This window comes from Scyliorhinus torazame, chromosome 21, assembly GCF_047496885.1.
Source record: "Scyliorhinus torazame isolate Kashiwa2021f chromosome 21, sScyTor2.1, whole genome shotgun sequence".
Lineage (NCBI taxonomy): Eukaryota > Metazoa > Chordata > Chondrichthyes > Carcharhiniformes > Scyliorhinidae > Scyliorhinus > Scyliorhinus torazame.
The window spans coordinates 108,173,901-108,193,542 of record NC_092727.1 but is presented as its reverse complement, the minus strand read 5'-3'; the positions used below and the strand labels follow the sequence as shown (position 1 = coordinate 108,193,542).

The 19,642-nt window shown below is 48.8% G+C and overlaps 1 protein-coding gene across 5 annotated transcripts in view; it reads right to left on the bottom strand.

Annotated features, from left to right (window-relative positions):
* The window catches only part of LOC140398481 (galactoside alpha-(1,2)-fucosyltransferase 2-like), a 57,779-nt gene extending 56,563 nt beyond the window's left edge, over window positions 1–1,216 (bottom strand). For all 5 annotated transcript variants that reach the window (XM_072487213.1, XM_072487216.1, XM_072487211.1 and 2 more), the window contains exon 1: window positions 1,164–1,216. The gene's annotated coding sequence lies outside the window, so the exon portion shown is untranslated. The remainder of the gene's footprint in view (window positions 1–1,163) is intronic.
* Window positions 1,217–19,642: the final 18,426 nt, after the last annotated feature.

Sequence of the window (19,642 nt, the reverse complement as noted above, 5' to 3'; positions counted from 1 at the left end):
CCTATTTAAGTGCGGAAACAAGCCAGACAGATGCTAAATTTCAGTAGAGATTTAATTCCATGTCTCATTGACCTGAAACCGCCAAACGCTCCGAGGTTCAATCGCCCAGTGATTCTAGCTACCCCTTGTCAAGTGCTACCGGACTGTGGCTCCCTTCAGATGTACTAATCGTCCCTCCCTAGGCGTCACAAGACTCTTTCATAAATGCAGCAGGTTACCATCTCCAAGAGCCCTGATTTCAGAGAATTCCTACAGTACTGAAGGAGGCTATTTGGCCCATCGAGTTTGCACTGACCCACTGAAACAGCACCCCCACATTAGCCCACTCCCTCGCCCAATCCACGTGACCCCATAACCCCACATCTTTGGACACTAAGGGGCAATTTAGCATATCTAATCCAGCTAACCTGCACACCTTTGGATTGGGGAGGAAATCGGAGCACCCGGTGGAAACCAACGCAGACACAGGGAGAGAGTACAAACTCCACACAGTCACCCAAGGTCAAAATTGAACGCGGGTCCCTCGCGCTGTGAGGCAGCAGTGTGCCAGTGTGCCAACCTGATGGTCCAACAACCATGGCCTGTAGCACCCGACCCCATTTTCTGCAATGGTGCAGATCAGAACCAGATTCAAACTCAGGCAATTCATTTCCTCTCAGCCAGCTATCTGCTGCTATCCAGCCCATCCCCTGCAATTCCAATGCAATACTCGAGCTTCTCTCTCCTACACGTGTTACTGAAAATCTCTGCACAGGCAGTTCCCCAGCTGATCGGGGCCACTGTTCTTGCATTTGCCCAATATTTCAACTCAACTAAGGCATAGAAAATAAGCAAAATCTGTAAATTATCACTGACTGTGTAAAATTAATACAAGTGCACATGTCTGAGATGTGGCCGATACAAGATCACATGCTAGCGATTTAATTTTCAAAGTTAAGCCTGTGTTGATAACACACCCACCCTCTTTGTTAGTCTTTGCCGCTTTGATAGATATAAAGAGAAATAATTATGCTCAGAAACAGACTTGAAGGTTAAATAAAACAAAAATTATTGTTCCCTGACGGCATTTTTCGAACTTTGATTTTTACACAAGCATGTTTTGAGACGTGATTGAACAAATTTTAATGTCAATTATATAATTCTAATATCTCTGCTGTTCTTACCTTTGCTACGTGCAGTACTACTTTGGGAGAATAATATCACCTGGAAATTAAGAATATCCTCTCACCTCACTGATGTTGAAACTTAGGATCACGTAGCCTCTATGGTTGCACAATATATATAGTGTCACTTCTTGCACTCTGAATCTCAGATGAATATTGGTAATTTTTAATGAGCGTTAATGATTGACAAGGGGAGTATAGACTGGTCGTATAAGACATCTGGCAGTAGTAACATACAAGGAAACAAATCACTCTAGTTTAGGTTGATGTACATTGAGATCCTTCAAGCAATTTGTCACCATTGATGCTTTCAAAATGGGATTACCTGTTCACATATTTCAAAATTTTATTCCTGTAATAATTTTGAGCAATTTGTCAAAAATAAATGCTGGCTTTGACTTGCCTGACATATTGGATATTGCGACACGGTCACGTCCATACTGGCCCAGATGGTCATTCAGATAATATTGATATAAAAGGATCAAGATAAGGTCAGGGTTCCATGAGGCTTTTAATTATAATAATAATCTTTATCGTCACATTAACACTGCAATGAAGTTACCGTGAAAAGCCCCGAGTCACCACATTCCGGCGCCTGTTCGGGAGGGAGAATTCAGAACGTCCAAGTCACCTAACAAGCACGTCTTTCGGAACTTGTGGGAGGAAACCGGAGCACCCGGAGGAAACCCACGCAGACATGGTGACTCGTGTGAGAATGCGCGGAATTCGCACTGACAGAGACCCAAGCCGGGATTGGAACCTGGGACCCTGGCGCTGTGAAGCAACAGTGCTAACCACGTGCTACCGTGCCGCCGATACCTGTCTCCGATAGCTTTTAGTGGAAAATCATTTTACTCATCCATTGGTAGTAACTTCTCACTATTTAATACTCTAATCCATCTTTATTTGGTCCAAAGCAGATGGCCATAATTTTACACATTTTTTCTCACTCACTTCATCTCGATATCGCTTTGAAGCTTTTTGCTCTGTCTGTACTAGTTACTGTTTCATCTAGCTTAGTGTCATCAGCAAACTTAGATGTATAAAAATATAATGCAAAATGACCAGCCCAATACATAATTGTTCACATCTTGCCAGATTGAAGGCAGGCCTTATTCTCCCTCCATCTCTGGTGTAGTACGGTGCAAAAATATTTGTTTCTAATTTCACACCAAATTTCAGACTGGGTCCCTTTATTCTAGATTCCCTCACCAAAGAAAGTAATTTTTCCATCTTCCTAGTGAATGAACTTACCATGTTAAACATTTTGATGAAGTCACCTACCCAGCTCTCTAAGATCATGGGAATACAACTGAAATTTGTGCAAATTGTCCTCGTGTGGAATTGGGCTAATAGTTGACAGGTGGAATTCAACATCAGTGCGAGGTAATTGATATTCTGAATACAGCGAGGCTTAGCATGATGGAAGAGCAAATGAACTTGTATAGGCAGCTTGCTCAGCTTGGTTGATAAGACTGCAATAACTAACATCTTTCCAGGTCATATCTCAAAGAGGGAGAGAATATAAATGCCAAGAGGTACCGAGCCTTTACGAAACCTCAGTTAGAGGTATTGTGTGCAGTATTGAGCTTCACAATAAGGGAACCATATTGAGGTTTTAGAGCGGGTACAACACAGATTTACTTGGGTGCCAGATCCAAAGATTAACAAATATTGGATTGGATTGGATTGGATTTGTTTATTGTCACGTGTACCGAGGTACAGTGAAAAGTATTTTTTTTGCGAGCAGCTCAACAGATCATTAAGTACCTGGGAAGAAAAGGGAATAAAAGAAAATACATAATAGGGCAACACAACATATACAATGTAACTACATAAGCACTGGCATCGGACAAAGCATACAGGGTGTAGTGTTAATGAGGTCTGTCCATAAGAGGGTCATTTAGGAGTCTGGTAACAGCGGGGAAGAAGCTGTTTTTGAGTCTGTTCGTGCGTGTACTCAGACTTCTGTATCTCCTGCCCGATGGAAGAAGTTGGAAGAGTGAGTAAGCCGGGTGGGAGGGGTCTTTGATTATGTTGCCCGCTTTCCCCAGGCAGCGGGAGGTGTAAATGGAGTCAATGGATGGGAGGCAGGTTTGTGTGATGGACTGGGTGTTGTTCACGACTCTCTGAAGTTTCTTGTGGTCCTGGGCCGAGGAGTTACCATACCAGGCTGTGATGCAGCCAGATAGGATGCTTTCTATGGTGCATCTGTAAAGGTAAGGGTTAATGTGGACATGCCGAATTTCTTTAGTTTCCTGAGGAAGTAGAGGCGCTGTTGTGCTTTCTTGGTGGTAGAGTCGACCTGGGTGGACCAAGACAGATTTTTGGAGATGTGCACCCCTGACAAAACATAAATTTCTTTACCCGTCAGTCTGGCCTCAATAAAAGTCGAGGTGGATTTGCAGGTACAGCATTAGTTATTTTATTTGACTTGCAAGTCTGTCTCAACTCACAGTAGTACAGAACACATCCTGTCTTCTGCACTCCCGGAATCGAGTGAGTCTGTAGAACAAAGAAGTCTCTACTGATACAATCAAATGGCATCAAGTTTCACATACACGATTCCCATAGGTCATCCTATACCCCTCCTGACCTGGCCATACATCCTAATTGGCTCACTTCCAATCCCTTCCTCTGGCCCCCTATTACCCAGCATCCTTTTCCCCTCCGTAGCTGGACACACCTCCTCCTTGCTTTGCCATGCGGTCTGAAATCCTTTGTCTGTGAACTCACCAAAATGAGACTGGTCTATCTCTACATTACAGTAACTAATATCTCTAAAACAATTATTTTGTATCACATTCGTCACCCCTAGGAATTTGAAACTGCTAACCATCTCCACCTCTGCCCCGTTGATGCTGACAGTGGTGTGTACAGTACTTTGCTTCCTGAAGTCAATGACCAGCTCTTTAGTTTTGCTGGCATTGAGGGAGAGATTGTTGTAGCTGCACCACTCCACTAGGTTCTCTATCTCCCTCCTGTATTCTGACTCGTGATCCGGCCCACTATGGTCGTATCGTCAGCAAACTTGTAGATGGAGTTGGAACCAAATTTTGCCACGCAGTCGTGTCTGTACAGGGAGTAGAGTAGGGGGCTAAGTACGCAGCCTTGTGGGGCCCCGGTATTGAGGACTATTGTGGAGGAGGTGTTGTTGTTCATTCTTACTGATTGTGGTCTGTTGGTCAGGAAATCAAGGATCCAGTTGCCGAGTGGGGAGCCAAGTCCTAGGTTTTGGAGCTTTGATATGAGCTTGGCTGGGATTATGGAGTTGAAGGCGGAGCTGTAGTCAATAAATAGGAGTCTGATGTAGGAGTCCTTGTTGTTGAGATGCTCTGGGGATGGGTGTAGGGCCAGGGAAATGGCGTCTGCTGTGGACCGGTTGCGACGGTATGCGAATTGCAGTGGATCAAGGTGTTCTGGGTGTATGGAGGTGATGCGCTTCATGATCAACCTCTCGAAGCACTTCATTACGACTGAAGTCAGGGCCACTGGACGGTAGTCATTGAGGCACGTTGCCTGGTTCTTCTTTGGCACTGGTATAATGGTGGTCTTCCTAAGCAGGTGGGGACCTCGGAGTGGAGTAGGGACAGGTTAAAGATGCCCGCGAATACCTCTGCCAGCTGGTCCGCGCAGGCTCTGAGTGCACGACCAGGGATCCCATCCAGGCCCGTCGCCTTCCGACCTTCACTTTCAGGTAGGCCGATCTGACTTTGGAAGCTGTGATGGTGGGTATGGGTGAGTTATGGGCTGCTGGGGCACTCGACAGTGGATTGTTGGTTACCTGCTCGAACCGAGCATAGAATGCATTGAGTTCATCGGGGAGGGGTGTGCTGCTGCCGGAGATACTGCTCGGCTTCACTTTGTAGCCCGTTATGTTGTTTAGTCCTTGCCACAACCGCCGAGAGTCTGTCTGTGACTCTAGCTTGGTTTGATATTCTCTCTTGGCATCTTGGATGGCTTTGCGGAGGTCGTACCTGGATTTCTTGTATAGGTCAGGGTCGTCTGACTTGAACGCCTCAGATCTGTCCTTCAGTAGGGAGTCAATCTCACAATTGAGCCATGGTTTCCGGTTGGGGAACGTACGTACTGCTTTCTTTGGCACGCAGTCGTCCACACATTTGCTGATGAAGTCTGTGACGGTGGTGGCATACTCATTTAAGTTGGTCGCTGAGTTCTTAAAAATGGATCAGTCCACTGTCTCTAAGCAGTCACGTAAGAGCTCTTCTGTTTCCTCGGACCAGCACTGCACGATCTCCTTAGCTGGATTCTCCCGCTTGAGTTTCTGCTTGTATGCCGGGAGACCGTCTTATGGTCTGATTTCCCAAAGTGCGGTCGGGGGATGGAACGGTAGGCGCCCTTGATTTTTGAGTAGCAGTGGTCAAGAGTGTTGTCGCCCCTGGTTGGACAGGAGATGTGCTGGTGGAATTTTGGCAGTACACTCTTGAGGTTTGCCTTGTTGAAGTCTCCGGCCACGATGAACAAGGCCTCCGGGTGTTCTGTTTCGTAGTTGCTTATAACTGAGTAAAATTCATCCAGGGCCTTCCTCACTTCTGCCTGGGGTGGGATGTAGACCGCTGTGATAATGGCTGAAGTGAACTCACGTGGAAGATCGTATGGGCGGCACTTCACAGTCAGGTATTCCAGGTCCGGGGAGCAGTAGCTCACCAGGGTCGCCACATCCAAGCACCAGGAGGAGTTGATGAGGAGGCAAACCCCTCCATCCTTCGCTTTGCCTGATGACGCGGTGCGGTCCGCCCAGTGAATTGAGAAGCCTGCAGGTTGTATGGCACAGTCCGGTGAGGTGGGGGTGAGCCATGTCTCTGTGAAACAGAGCACACAGCAGTCTCTTACTTCCCTCTGAGAGGTAAGTCTGGCGTTAAGTTCATCCAGCTTGTTTTCGATCGCTTGGATGTTTTACCAGGGGTATGCTGGGAAGAGGGGTCTTGAAACCGCGTTGCTTCAATCTAACGTGCAGACCACCACATTTCCCTCGCTTCCTCGGTCGGCGACTGCGGCTGGATGATCCTGGGATCCGATGGGAGAAATCTGACCTTGTGGAAGGTAGGTGGTTGCGTCTGGCGGGGTCCAGGGCGCTGGCGGGGACCAGGGTGCTGGTTACGTTTCCGGGGTCATGTCTGGCAGGGTCCCGGGCGCTGTTTGATGTAGAGGAGTTGCTAGGGGGACATGTTTGCGATCCGGATGGGTCCCGGCGTTCTGCAGGCATGTGAATACCTTGCAGCGCGTTCGGGTCCTCGCGCGGGGTCCTCGCGCGGGGTCACCACCATATCGGGGGTCCTGTGTCGTGGGCAGGGGCTTCCTGAGGAAGGTTGGGCTGAGTCCCAATGTCTGTTCCCTCCCTGGGCGTTCCTGGGGTAGGGTCTTGAAGTAGGCCCGGTGGGGCCTACACGTGGATTTTTATTTCTTCCCTCTCCAGGTAGGTTGGGTTGCTGGGCGGGCCTCTCCGGGTCGGGTCTCTGGGCGGGTCTTTCGGGGTCGAGTTGTGCCGGGTCTCATCATCAGGGGTCAGGTCAGGAGCTCCGGGGACTGGGCCGGGCGATCCCGGGGCTGGGGCCAACAGGATAGCCACCCTGCTTAAAATTGAGGTGAGGTGACTCCTGTAGATCCCCCCGCCACTTCAGGAGCCACGCGGCTTTGTCTCCCGGTGCGGTGTGAGTTTCTTGCAGCAAGCTCGCTGCATACTTCGCGTCCCGGAGGACCGAGAAGTCCTGGAACCTGTGGAGCGCGTCCCTGCTGCCGTTAATTTGAGGCTGGCTATGGTCACCTCCAAGTCAGTAGTAAAGTGCTACCTTCACCTTTTCAGTGCTCAGAAGCAGCAGAGGAGCGCGGGCCCCTCTGCTCCCTCAGGAGTCCGGCGAGGAAAGATTTCTGCTAGCGCTGCTCAGAAGCGTCCGCATCTCCCGCCTCTTTAACGTAGGCGCGGGAAGACCGGATGAGCAGCACCAAGTCCGACCATCGGTCGAGGGCTAGCTGCACTCGGTTTCGGCAACCGTGGTTTGCACGCAGAAAATCCCGGAGACCCCCTCGGGGGATGAGGAGTGACCCGGTGTCGTCCACGATGGAGTCCACCATCTCACTGCTGATGGACCCAAAATCATCCCCCCTGCCCCCCACCGAGCAACCGTCCTCCTCCGGGCAGTCGCCATCTGGGACCAAGTCTTCCGCCACATTGAGTGTGGCGGACGGCACGGTCCCACCAACCAGCCCTCGATCCCACCCCCCGGATCGTCGACAGATGGGTGCATCGCAGACTCCTCTAATTGTATCAGGCCAGCGGGAGGTGGCGGCTCAGATCCCGCCCCCCCCCCCCCCTCTTGCGACGCCGGGTCACCGGATAGACCCGGGGACCGTTCCGGAATAAGCTCGGGGTGGAGATGGGGACTGTCGGCTTCGGAGACTGGGATGGAGAGGGGAGGCGCTCCTCGCCACCACCACCCAATGACCCTGAGGTCAGGGAGCCGTCGCAGCCCTCCGTCGTTGTAAAAAGGTACGCCTCTGGGGTGCAAAATGGCACCGGGCGGAACGGGCCCTCGGGGGTCTCGCTCACACCCGGCCCTGAGGCGTCCTGCTCGGGGGGCTGTGACAGCTCAAGGGTCAACAGATGATGGACTTTGTCCAATCTCTTCTGGGGGTGTGGAGTAATGTCGAGGGGCAGGGGTCGGGGCACCACCAGCTCAGTTCCAGGGGGGGGGGGTTATGATGTTTCTCTCCCCACCCCCTCCAAGGAGTGGCGCCGCTTGCGGGGGTGCCCTGCGCTGAAGAAATCTCCATTCTCGCAACGCCCACCCCTCCCTTCCCTCAACACCTTGCCCCCGGGTTCGAGATGTTGCCATCTTCTGCGTCGGCCTGGGAGCACGCGCATCACCAGACCCCCCGCATTGCTGACCCGCGCCAAAACGACGACGGGCCCGGTACCCGATGCTGAGGCGTCAATGGGCCCGGGATGAACTTGAGTGTCCGCGGTGGCCCCAGGTCGGAGTTCTGGGGCGCAGGGGTCTCTCGGCTGACGGGGTTGGGGGTATTTGCAGCCGATCCCCGCCTTGCCTTCTTTCGGGCCTTGCGGCCTGGTGGATGCCCTCCCTCCTCCACTCCGGCAGCCGACCAGCCTGTCTGCGCCAGCACGGTGTCCCCCTGTAGGGTCGGGTTGGTAATGCCAATGGAGGGGGAGGCACCGGCGGTGCCACTCGCAGCCACCTTGGTGTCAGTGGTGGCTTTGGATGCGGGGCAGTTCTTCCGCACGTGCCCCACCTTCTTGCAGGTGTGGCACCGCACGCCACCTGCAGACCAGAAGATGCGGAAGATCTCCCTAGATGGGAGACCTCGAATCCCCCCTCTAATACATCCTCCCAGGCCAAGCAGATGAAAGCCTGGCGCCGGAAGGAGTAGATGTGCCTGAGGGGGGGCGTCCTTCGGGCTGAGAGGGAGCGGCGCTACCTCAGAACGAACCTCCCCCAGTAGTTGGAGGTAGGTGAGGAGGAGCTCGGTAGGGAGGGACATTGGACAATACGACCCGCTCGGCAGTGGCCTCAAGCGGGCCCACTGCCACGTAGGTCCCGCCCACCGCGAGCCCCTTTTCAAGGACGAGGTGAACCGCCCTCTCGGCCCTCAGGAATAACACGACATTCCCGTACATTCGAGAGGCGGCCACAATTACCGAGGGGCCGAGGACTCCGGCCATCGCGTGAACGCACACCTCTGTGGTGATGGTGGGGTGAGCGTGCACTTTACGCCCAGCTTTCGGGTCAGTGACTGGAAAGGTGGCAGGGCTGCGGGAGCAGTGGAGGCCGAGGAGGCTACCACCCCCGCATAGGTGCTCTGGTCGGCTCCGCCACTGGCGTAGGTGGAGTGGCCATCAGGTCAAGTGCCACGCTCACCCCAATGTGGGCTTTGTCGCGTTGGAATTTAATTGATGAAATAGATAGTGGAGAGGGGGTTGTCAGGGGACAGCAAGGTGGAATGACGCACTCTTCCCCTTGGAAGGTCTACAGGGGAGCAAAGCAGGGAAGGGATGAGAAGAGAGAACTAGGAGCAATGTTGGAGGAGGTCAGCAATACAGGAGGGTGGGGCACCATAGATGGAATGGTGGCTGAGGTGAGAGACACCTGAGACTCCTGGTGAAGCTAGGGTGGGGGGATTGGGGATCTTCAGCCCAGGAGGGCGCCCAGCAAACAAAGAGTGACGCTGGTTTAAAGAAGTCTTCAGCCCAAGTAGGGCTCAGCAAAATACAGTCTGTGCTCCACCCTAGAACGACCACCCAATGGAATCAATCTCCTCCCTGCTGGTGTAAGGGTTCTTCAGCCCGGGAGGGGCCCAGCAACCACTCAATGTTCCCGTCCTGGAACAAGCTCACCAGATGGAATGAGGAAGGCCTGACATTTTGGAGAACTGGGCAGGGCTGGGCCCTCAGCCCAGGAGGGGCTTTGCAGCCACCTGTCTGTTGTTGTTGCTATTGTTGGTGTTGTTGTTCCTTCCTTCCTTCCTTCTCTCCTTTCTCTCTCCTTCCTCTCTCCTTCTGCTCTCCTCCCTCTTTCTCGCCCTCCTGCAGGCAAGTCAGCAACAGCCAGCACTCAGCAACAGAGACAGAGAGCAGCTGCAGCCACTCTAGATGGATTGGCCACGCTAAATTGCCCCTTAATTGGAAAAAATGAATTGGGTACTCTAAATTTAAAAAAAAGAAGACAAAACCTTAACTTACTCTCTACGCCTGCCACTGATTCCAATTAAGCAACCCAATACAGTTCAAATGCCACTTATAAGTAAAGCTAACAAAATAGGTTACTTGCTTATCTTGCTTATCTAGATATTTTGGAGAGAGAGACCCTTTCAAGAGCAGATTCATAATAATAATCTTCATTGTCACAAGCACGCTTACATTAGCACTGCAATCAAGTTACTGTGAAAAGCCCCGAGGTACACAAAGGAAGAATTTAGAATGTCCAATTCTCTCAACAGTACGTCGTTCGGGACTTGTAGGAGGAAACCGGAGCACCCGGAGGAAACCCACACAGACACAGGGAGAACATGCAGGCTCTGCACTGTGAAGCATCAATGTTAACCACTGTGCTACTGTACAGTACTTCTCTCTTGTTAGACTCTTCTGCACAACCTGATAACATTTGACAAAATTACTGTTCAATTTAAAATCTTATTACAGACTGCAAAGTTACAGACAGACCTGCCTCCTCCCATTACTTACATTATTTCTATCCCACTAAGTTGTTCCATCACCTGCTTAGCGAGGACTAGATACAATCCCTCATAATTTATCTACTCTCCAGGGAATCTCCAGCAATCATTACAATATCCCAATAGCCACCTGTATGTAAACAAATAAATGGTTTCGAAATAAATCATGACCTCACCTATTATGGCGCTTTAATTACAGCTTAAACCCATGCAGACACGGGGAGAATGTGCAAACTCCAAACGGACAGTGATTCGAACCCAGGTCCTCAGCGCCGCAGTCCCAGTGCTATCCACTGTGCCACCGTGCTGCCCTTTAACCCAGGTTTCAAATAACATTATTGCAACAGATATGAAATACAATATATATATCAGTTTCTTATATTCATCACATCGGCAACATGAAACTGTTTTCAACAACCAAAGTCCTACCCTTAGGATAAATTCAGTGACACCCAAGAATATCATGGCGCCAAGTACATGAAGGCGGTTTGCACCAGTTGGCTTTGTGCCATTGTGACAAAGGTAAGCAGGTTTCCATGTTGATTCTTGTGAATCAGGGCAGCACAGTAGCATAGTGGTTAGCACTATGGCTTCACAGTGCCAGGGTCCCAGGTTCGATTCCCGGCTTGGGTCACCGACTGTGCGGAGTCTGCACGTTCTCCCCGTGTCTGCTTGGGTTTCCTCCGGGTTCTCCGGTTTCCTCCCACATGTCCTGAAAGATGTGCTGTTCGGTAATTTGGACTTTCTCAATTCTCCCTCTGTGCACCCAAACAGGCGCTGGAATATGGCGACTCGGGGCTTTTCACAGTAACTTCATTGCAGTGTTAATGTAAGCCTACTTGTGACAATAATAAATTATTGATTGATTGACACAAAGCAGTGGGTGTTGCAAGGTTGTCATTTGGGTACAAAGTGTTGGGATTGAGGAAAGGGCCGAGACTCTTGGGTGTGGTGGACCTGCAAAGAAATTAAGGTGGGTGGGTCAAAGGTGGATGAAGGTTTTAACGGTGGGTTAGTGCTATCAATTATGAGGGTTGGTTTGAGGGAGCTGCCTGGCGGAGGGGATGATCGCAGTCAGAGGGAGAAGATGTACTCGGCATGGGGACTAGTCCAGAATCCGTTTCAGTTATTGGAAGGCCTTGTCGCACAGGTCATGGAAGTGACTAAAAGCATGGAGGAAGGTATAATGAAGGTTCATGGTCAGAGTGGACATTGGGATGGTCATGGGTGTAGAAATGGGGCAGCAACGGAATGTGCTAAGAAATTATAATAGGATCAAAGATAACAGGGTGGTTATGTCGGCTCTCTTCACATGGTGCAATTACTGCCTTAGTCATGGATCATATTCACCTGATATTCCAGCAATCTCAGGAATATGAGAAGGGAATGCAAGGAAGAGTTCTCACTGTCCAACATCAGAAGCCTCATGGACAACAGCGGGCAGCACCAGAGGGGAGGCTTGGTCTGGATGCCAATATCCAGGGACAGCATCGACGAAGATGGGTACTTGTAGGTCAACCTATTCAGAGGACAAGAAGAATCTACCTCTGAATATCGGAGAGGTGATGCCAGAGCGGTCTGAGGATGTCCGTGGAAATAGTCATTGAAACATGTCAGATTGGTCATAAAGCCATATGAATTTTGGGAGGATCCCATGCCAGTGGCCCTCAAGATTACAACAAACCTCCCGAGGTGAGTGTGAGTTGCTGGAACATGAGGAAGAGCCCATAAATCAAAATGGGCCTCTCATGGCTGCCAATGGCATGGCGAGATGTGAAAGGGGTGCCAGGAGTAACCTGATCTAGACAAGATTTGCACAACAAAGACTCTTCTGTATGTCCATCGGTCTGTTGCCTGATGGTAGTCTGCCTTTTATCATGTCCCCTAGCCTTGGATAACTATGGTGGTCCTCCTTTGGAGGTGTGTGGGCTTGAGGGCCCCAGCCTACTTGTGTCCTGCACTGGTGGCCTTGTGTTGTGGAAATTATACTGAAGACAAATTCTTCGAGTTTCGATTTAAGGAAATTTATTTGCGCAAATATTTGCGGAGAGAGAGTGTTCTAGCTGCTTGGCCAAACCACAGCACTCTGAGATTCGACCGAAGGAAGCATATCTTTATAGTCTGAAATAACACCTTGAAGTAAACAGCCATGTTTATATTAAATAGACCTTGGAAAGTACGTAAGATGAAATACGTAGTACGTATGTACTTGCCCTTGGCTAAAAGCAGCTCGAGTACGCATTTTGTTATCTTTTGGAGGGCAATGTGTTATCATAATAAGACAGAGACCAAAATATTAAGCAGTATTTTGTTTACGTTACCTGACCTACTTATTTTTGTTCAAAAGCAGTGTTGAACTATAGTCAAGCATTTCCCAGCATGCTTCTAAGTGGGCAAATAATAAATTTCCCTTCCACAATTCCCTCCTTGTTGATCTTTTGATCAACACCTTTAAGTACATTATCGTGTCCTCCGTAGAGAAGGGTAGTTTATAATGTAAGGAGAATGGACATATAATAGTTCCCTGCGTTGTTACCTCTCTACGAGTGTGATCCGCCAGATTATCAATTTTTTCTGAGTTATCAGGGATGTATGTGCAACAGTCACTTCCAATCTGGGCACAAGTACCTCCCTTTTCAGCTAACAAGAAATCAAGGTGCATTTTATTCTGCAGGGCAACTGCTCTTATAGCAACCATCTCAGTTTCTATCTGGTTAACAGCTTCTGCAGTGTCATTAGCTACCTGCTCAAGGATGTCTCGCAGTTCACATAGTTCGTATGCATTAGTGGCTATCCTGAATGGTGGTATCGTTATTCCCAGCATTTGTGCCCATGTCATAATACTTTGTGTCGTCCTGTGATGGGGATGGACCTGCAATTGCTGAACGTGATGCACATAAGGGACTACGTATCCCAAATAGCAGGAGCTATTTTCTGGTAACCAAGGGTATGCCTTATGGCCAGAGATAAAATATGTGCCATTATATGCGGTCAGGTTTCCTTTACTATCAGTCATCATTCGTCTAATCGGATCCCCTTCCCAGGAGCCTCCACTAGTTTGATTTTCTGCTCTTGACCAATCAAAGATGAATAGTCCGTTAGCTGTAAGGTGGAACATAGGGGGTCGCCAATTCAAGGTCTGATGACACTGACGTGTGCCTACTGAGTGGGTCCCACATGTTTTATGATTATTGAAGCATATAGCCAGTATAATTGGGAAGGATCAACAGGGGCGGTTGACGTGTTACATTAAACCTAGGCCCCCACCATTCCTCGAACCTATTCATATCGTATCCAGCTAATCTTCAATCTAGCATATTCTGTGTATCCTCACCACGTCCTGTACTACTCTGTCTTAGAGCCCATTCTGCTATCGCTTTTTAATGGTGAATGGGATAGCTCGTACAGGGAAGCCCTCCACCGAGTATCTGGGAATTTCAGTACAAACCCAACAACTGAATTTATTTACCCTCTCTGCATATGAGTGAGACATGTATATTAAGGTGTTAGTATGCCGTATACCCTCTACATGATATTGGATTAATATGACAACACATAAGAACAGTAGCGCCGTCATTCTCTTCAGGTCAGCGTTTCACTAGTACTCTCAAAATTCCGTATGATGTAGTTTACGCCGAGTTGCGTGGATCCCATCTGGCTTTTCTTTTACTTTAACGGCTGTTCGGGTTGTTAGCAGCACTTGGTAGGGTCCATTCCACCTAGGAGAAAAATCATCTAGACCACCGCTGCTGAGACCTCCCCATATCATTTAGCTGCAGGTAATTTTGTATGCATTTCCTCGCACACCGCTTCGTCCGCCAACAGCCTGACATCTAACCTCCATTGCGCGCTGATTGCTATCTTTACTAACCTGCAGGTCAACCCAGTGTGGAGCATGGTCCGAGATTGTGATCGCAGAGTACCCCGTGTCCACCACCCCTACCAGCAGAGCCCTACCCAAAATAAAGAAATCGATCCGAGAGTATACCTTATGTACGTGGGAGCAGAAGGAGAACTCCTTCACCCTCGGCTCCATGGATCCACCCCCCCCCCCCCATCTGTCCATGAACCCTTCCAGTTCCTTTGCCATTGCTGGCACCCTGCCCATTTTCGAGCATGATCGATCCAGGCCGGGATCAATAACTGTATTGAAGTCCCCCCCCATGACCAACCTGTGCGAGTCCAGGTCCAGTATCTTCCCCAACATCCTCTTTATAAATTCCACGACATCCCAATTTGGCGCATGTACATTAACCAGCACTACCTTCACCCCCTCCAGCTTACCACTAACCATAATATATCGGCCCCCCCACATCCAAAACTGTTCTATCCAACTCAAATATCACCCGCTAATTAATCAAGATCGCAACCCCTCTAGTCTTTGTGTCCAGCCCCGAGTGGAAAACCTGACTGACCAAGCCTTTCCTCAATCTAACCTGGTCCACTACTCTAAAGTGCGTCTCCTGCAACATTACCATGTCCGCCTTCAGTCCCCTCAGGTGCGCAAACACATGTGCCCTCTTAACCGGCCCATTTAACCCTCAAACATTCCAGATGATCAGCCTAGTTGGGGGGCAAAGTGTCTCCCCCCCTCCGCCGATCAGCCATCCCCTTTCTTGGGCCTGCCTCCAGCCCATGCGCCGCGCCTCCTCTGGCCTGCCCCCCGGCCGCCCCCTCCACCGACTTCCTCTGTGTCCCTCAACTGAAGTCCCTCCCTCATCAGCAGAACAACTACCCCCTCCCCCCCCAGCAACACCACCCTGAAACCTAACCCATACAATCATCTAAACATATGCACCCCCCCCCCCCACTGCGCTTCCGTAAGCTAGCTCACCCAGCTAGCTTGATGGCCCCCGCCTCTGGCGCCAAAAGGTCTCCCACCTATTGTTCCCTCACTCCCCTTCTCCCCGCTCATACAGACAAATTCCCCCATCTAACAAACCCTGCACAATCACCCAGCTGAAAAAAACCCCACCGAAACCCAAACAAGCACGTCTCCATCCCACAAAAGTGCACATCAAAGAAAAAGACATTGCCAACATCCACCAAAAAGAAAACCCGAAAACGAAAAAACTTTCCCCCCCCCTTCTTAAACAGAACTCAAAAGCAGAAGAAAAAAAATTAAAAGGACCCAATATAAGCCAGCAAGTTGCATCAAAGTTCGAGACTTCTCAGCCCCACACCAGTACTTTTCTTTTCGCGAAGTCCAGTGCGTCTTTGGGCGATTCAAAATAATGATGCTGGCCCTCATATGTGACCCAGAGGCGAGCCGGATACAGCAGTCCAAACTTCACCTGTTTCTTGGAGAAGATTGACTTAACTTGGTTGAAGCCTGCCCTTTTCCTGGCCACCCCCACACTCAGGTGCTGGTACATCCGCAGGATACTGTTGTCCCATTTACAGCTCCGTGTTCGCTTGACCCACTGAAGAATACATTCCTTGTCCAGGAACCTGTGGAACCTAACCCCCATAGCCCTCGGAGGGTCCCCAGTTCGCGGCTTCCTTGCAAGCGCTCTGTATGCCCTGTCCACCTCCAATGTCCCCTCCCTCAGAAGCTTTTCAAACATACCCGCTACGTATGCCCCAGCCTCAGACCCCTCCGGGAGACCGACAATTCTTAAGTTCTGCCGACAGCACCTATTCTCTAGGTCCTCCACCTTCTCCCGTAGCCTTTTCTGCTGTTCCCACAGCATCCCCACCTCCAGCTCCACTGCTGTTTGATGCTCCTCCTGCTCAGCCTTCTAGATCACCCAATCCTGGGCATCCAGTCTGTGTTCCAGCCGATCAATTGACTCTTTAATCGAGTCCAGGCAGTCCCGTTTCTGCTTGGCAAAGCCGTCCTGGATGACCTGCATCAACTGCTCCATTGATCGCTGCGCCGACACACCAGGGGTCTGGTCCTCGGCCATGCTGTCTCCTGCTGCAGCTTCAGCACAGCTCTTGCCTATCTTTCTATTTTTGCCTTTTTGTGCACTTCTGGTTCTTTTCCCCATACACCGATACGTGGAAACGCTGCCCAATTGCCTCAGCCTTCGAATTTACAGTTTAAACCCGGTCCAAAAGTCCAAAAGGTCCAAAAGTCCAACCAGAGCGGGAGCCAACAAATGTGCGACTTACTCCTTCATAGCTGCTACCGGAAGTCCAACTGTACTAACATTCCTAATCTCACAACACCGAAAAATAAAAAGGAATGATATGCAATGAGGTCTGCTTTCCGAAGTGACATTGCGCTTGTAAATTGTATGCGTGCTCATCCTCACGAGCATACCAAGCCATGCAATGGGTCACTATATTCTCTCGGCTGGACTGTATCAGGTGTTTTAATAGCTGTGCCCAAGAGTAATTAACCTTTGTAAGACTTCCTGCAGTTTTCTTTTAACAGTGGTACTGTGAGGGTTAACGTTCAGCTGCCAGCATACAACACAGACACAGAGCGAATGGGCGCAGGCTCAGAAGTTATTAAATTTTGCAGCTGGTGAGCTCGTATTTGATGCAGTTCTATAAACATTCCATTATCAATACAAAGTGTTACCGCTCCTAATTTGCAGAGTGTCTGTCTGCCTAATAGGGTCAGGTGTCGTGAGGTGCAGTACATCCTTCCTGGGGGTTAAATGCTTCTTGGCCCCTTGCATGATAGCCTCTTTTCCTCTATTTGCTAATCAGTGTTTGAGGGACTCATTTCCTTCACACAAATGATTATCATTTTTCGGAACCTAGCCCCCATTTATGCCGGGTGGGACTGCAACCCCATCTTTCAAAGCTGGCCAAGATGCACCATAAGAGTATTTTAGGAGCAGCAAAACATCCCCTGGGAGGGGGCTATAAATATCACACATTTAAGTAAATTTCCAATGATTGATTTCATAGGCATTAGAAATGTTTAGAGACGTATATTTTTCTTTGTCAATTCAGAAAAGATCAACTGTCTGCTGCAGAACCGAAGGGGGCGGAGAACTTGGAATGATGCCATTTGCATCTCTTCACTTGATCTGAAAACTTATTTTGTTCAATTACTTTTATTCGTAAAGGCATTTTCTTTCTTTTAAACTGATTTTAATTTCCAATGTTTTAATGCATTAGAGAAATCTCAACACAAATCACTTAAGTTATAATCTTGGACTCACAATATCAGATGACAAAAAATACAACCAACTTACCACTTCATGCTTTGACTAAAATTAATTGATTAAACAAAATACAGATTCTTACAGCTCACAAATACCACAGTTAACCGCTATCTCATGGCTACAGACAAATCTGAATTCCCTTTTAGACAGGAACTCATCTGTTACGGTTTTACCTTAATCTTCTATTTACTTTTACACTCCTGTTTTTTTTTCCGAGAGGAGCTGCAGTCACAGCCAGAAGGTGTATGAATCTCTCTGTAATCTAAAGACTGTAAATCGATCCTGGTGATTTAAAACTAAGAACAGTAATGACTTTAACCTAATGTGCTTCTGTTGAAAGGTGTTTCTTCTGTCTTCTGGATGTTGTTTGGGAAGTTATTAAGCATTACTTAGTGTTGTATTCTTTGTATTCAAATTAATGGTTGCTAAGATGTTCACTGTATATTTTAAAACGGTTAACTTGAGTTCATAGAATAAACATTGTTTTGTTCTAAAAAATACTTTTCCATTTCTGCTGTACCACACCTGTAGAGTGGGCCGTGTGCTCCCCATACCACAATCTAGTAAATGTTGTGGGTCAGGTGAACTCCATGATACACTTTGGGGTTCTCTAATCCCTGGCCCATAACACAAACACAAAGTCACTGAGGAAAGCAGACCTCATTGCATATCATTCCTTTTCATTTTCGGTGTTGTAGGATTAGGAATGTTCGTACAATTGACCCAAAGTCAGAGGGACCTTTTTAGGAAGGGTTTAACTTCAGAACCCCATTTAACATTGCTAGTAAGACATCCCGCTAAGGCAAAGCGAATAGGAGAAGTGATCAAAGAGGCCAAAGGAAAAAAGTAATACTTGGGATTTATATTGAAATGGACGGCCGAAATTGCCTGATAGAATTTTAGTGGCACACAGGAGGGCAAGGTGACCTGGAAAGGGGAGCAATGGCCCGCTACATTTGAAAGACAACAACCTCCCCGAGAGAGCCATCCTTTACTCCCTTCAATCCTGGCTCAAGTACTGGCACATTTATGGGCCCAACATAAAAAACATGTTGGAAAAGTACATTCTGCCCCAGCGCATAGGGTGCAGTTACAGAAGAAAATTGCCCTGCCCTGCTTAAAACTATACAGGTTGGCACCGGAAGCAGAAAAAGGGATAGAGGGAGTGATCAATGCACTATTACAGCAAGGGGTGCTGAATAGAACACAAAGCCCCTGTAACGCCCCTATACTCCCCATTCCAAAGGTAGGAAGACCCAACGAGTGGTGGTTTGTGCAAGATCTTAGAGCCATCAATAAAATTGTTATCACTATTGCTCCATTGGTGCTGGACACAAATGTTACTTTCTCTTCTATACCACCAACAATGAATACTTTCTCAGCCTTTTTCTCCATACCATTGCACCCAGAAAGTCAATATCTATTTGCCTTTACATAGCGGAATTAACAGTATTAAAAGAGACTTGGACGAGTGCCAGTTGTCTGCAGCCTCAACATTCCCTCAATATGATGACGATTTATTGATAGCCTCAGAGGGAGGGCTAGTTTGTCACCAGAAACCCTTTTGTTATTATCACATCTGGCAGAAAGAGGGCATAGGATCTCAATGGACAAGCTGCAATTCTGTCAGGAGACAGTTCAGTTTTGGGATTTCAGTTGCAGCAAGGACAGCGGAGGCTTGGGTCTGAAAGAATACAGGCTGTAGCAAGGGTTCCAACTTCGCGCACGAAAAAGGAAACCTTTAGCTTCCTCAGAATGGTGGGCCATTGCAGGCAGTGGATACCGGACTATAGAGAGATGGACGCAGTACTGCTCAAGGCTACCCTACAGGACGCCCCTTCAGTTGTTACCTGGATCCCAGAGAGGAAGCAAGTATTTTGTAATTTGAAACATGCATGATTAGAGCCCCTGCCTTGGGACTTACCTAATTTCAGCAAGCCCGTTACTCTTTCTGTGAATGCAGCAGGGTGATTTGCAACAGGGGTCCTGGTGCAAGAGCATTGAGGAGGGAAAAGACCCCTTGCCTATTACTCGGTGGCCCTGTGTGCTGTGGTAAAGGTTATGCCAAGTTTCTTAAGAGCAGTAGCAGCCACAGTGGCCATAGTAGAAAAAAATTAGTTTTGCTGCTGCTTAATTCATCCACAA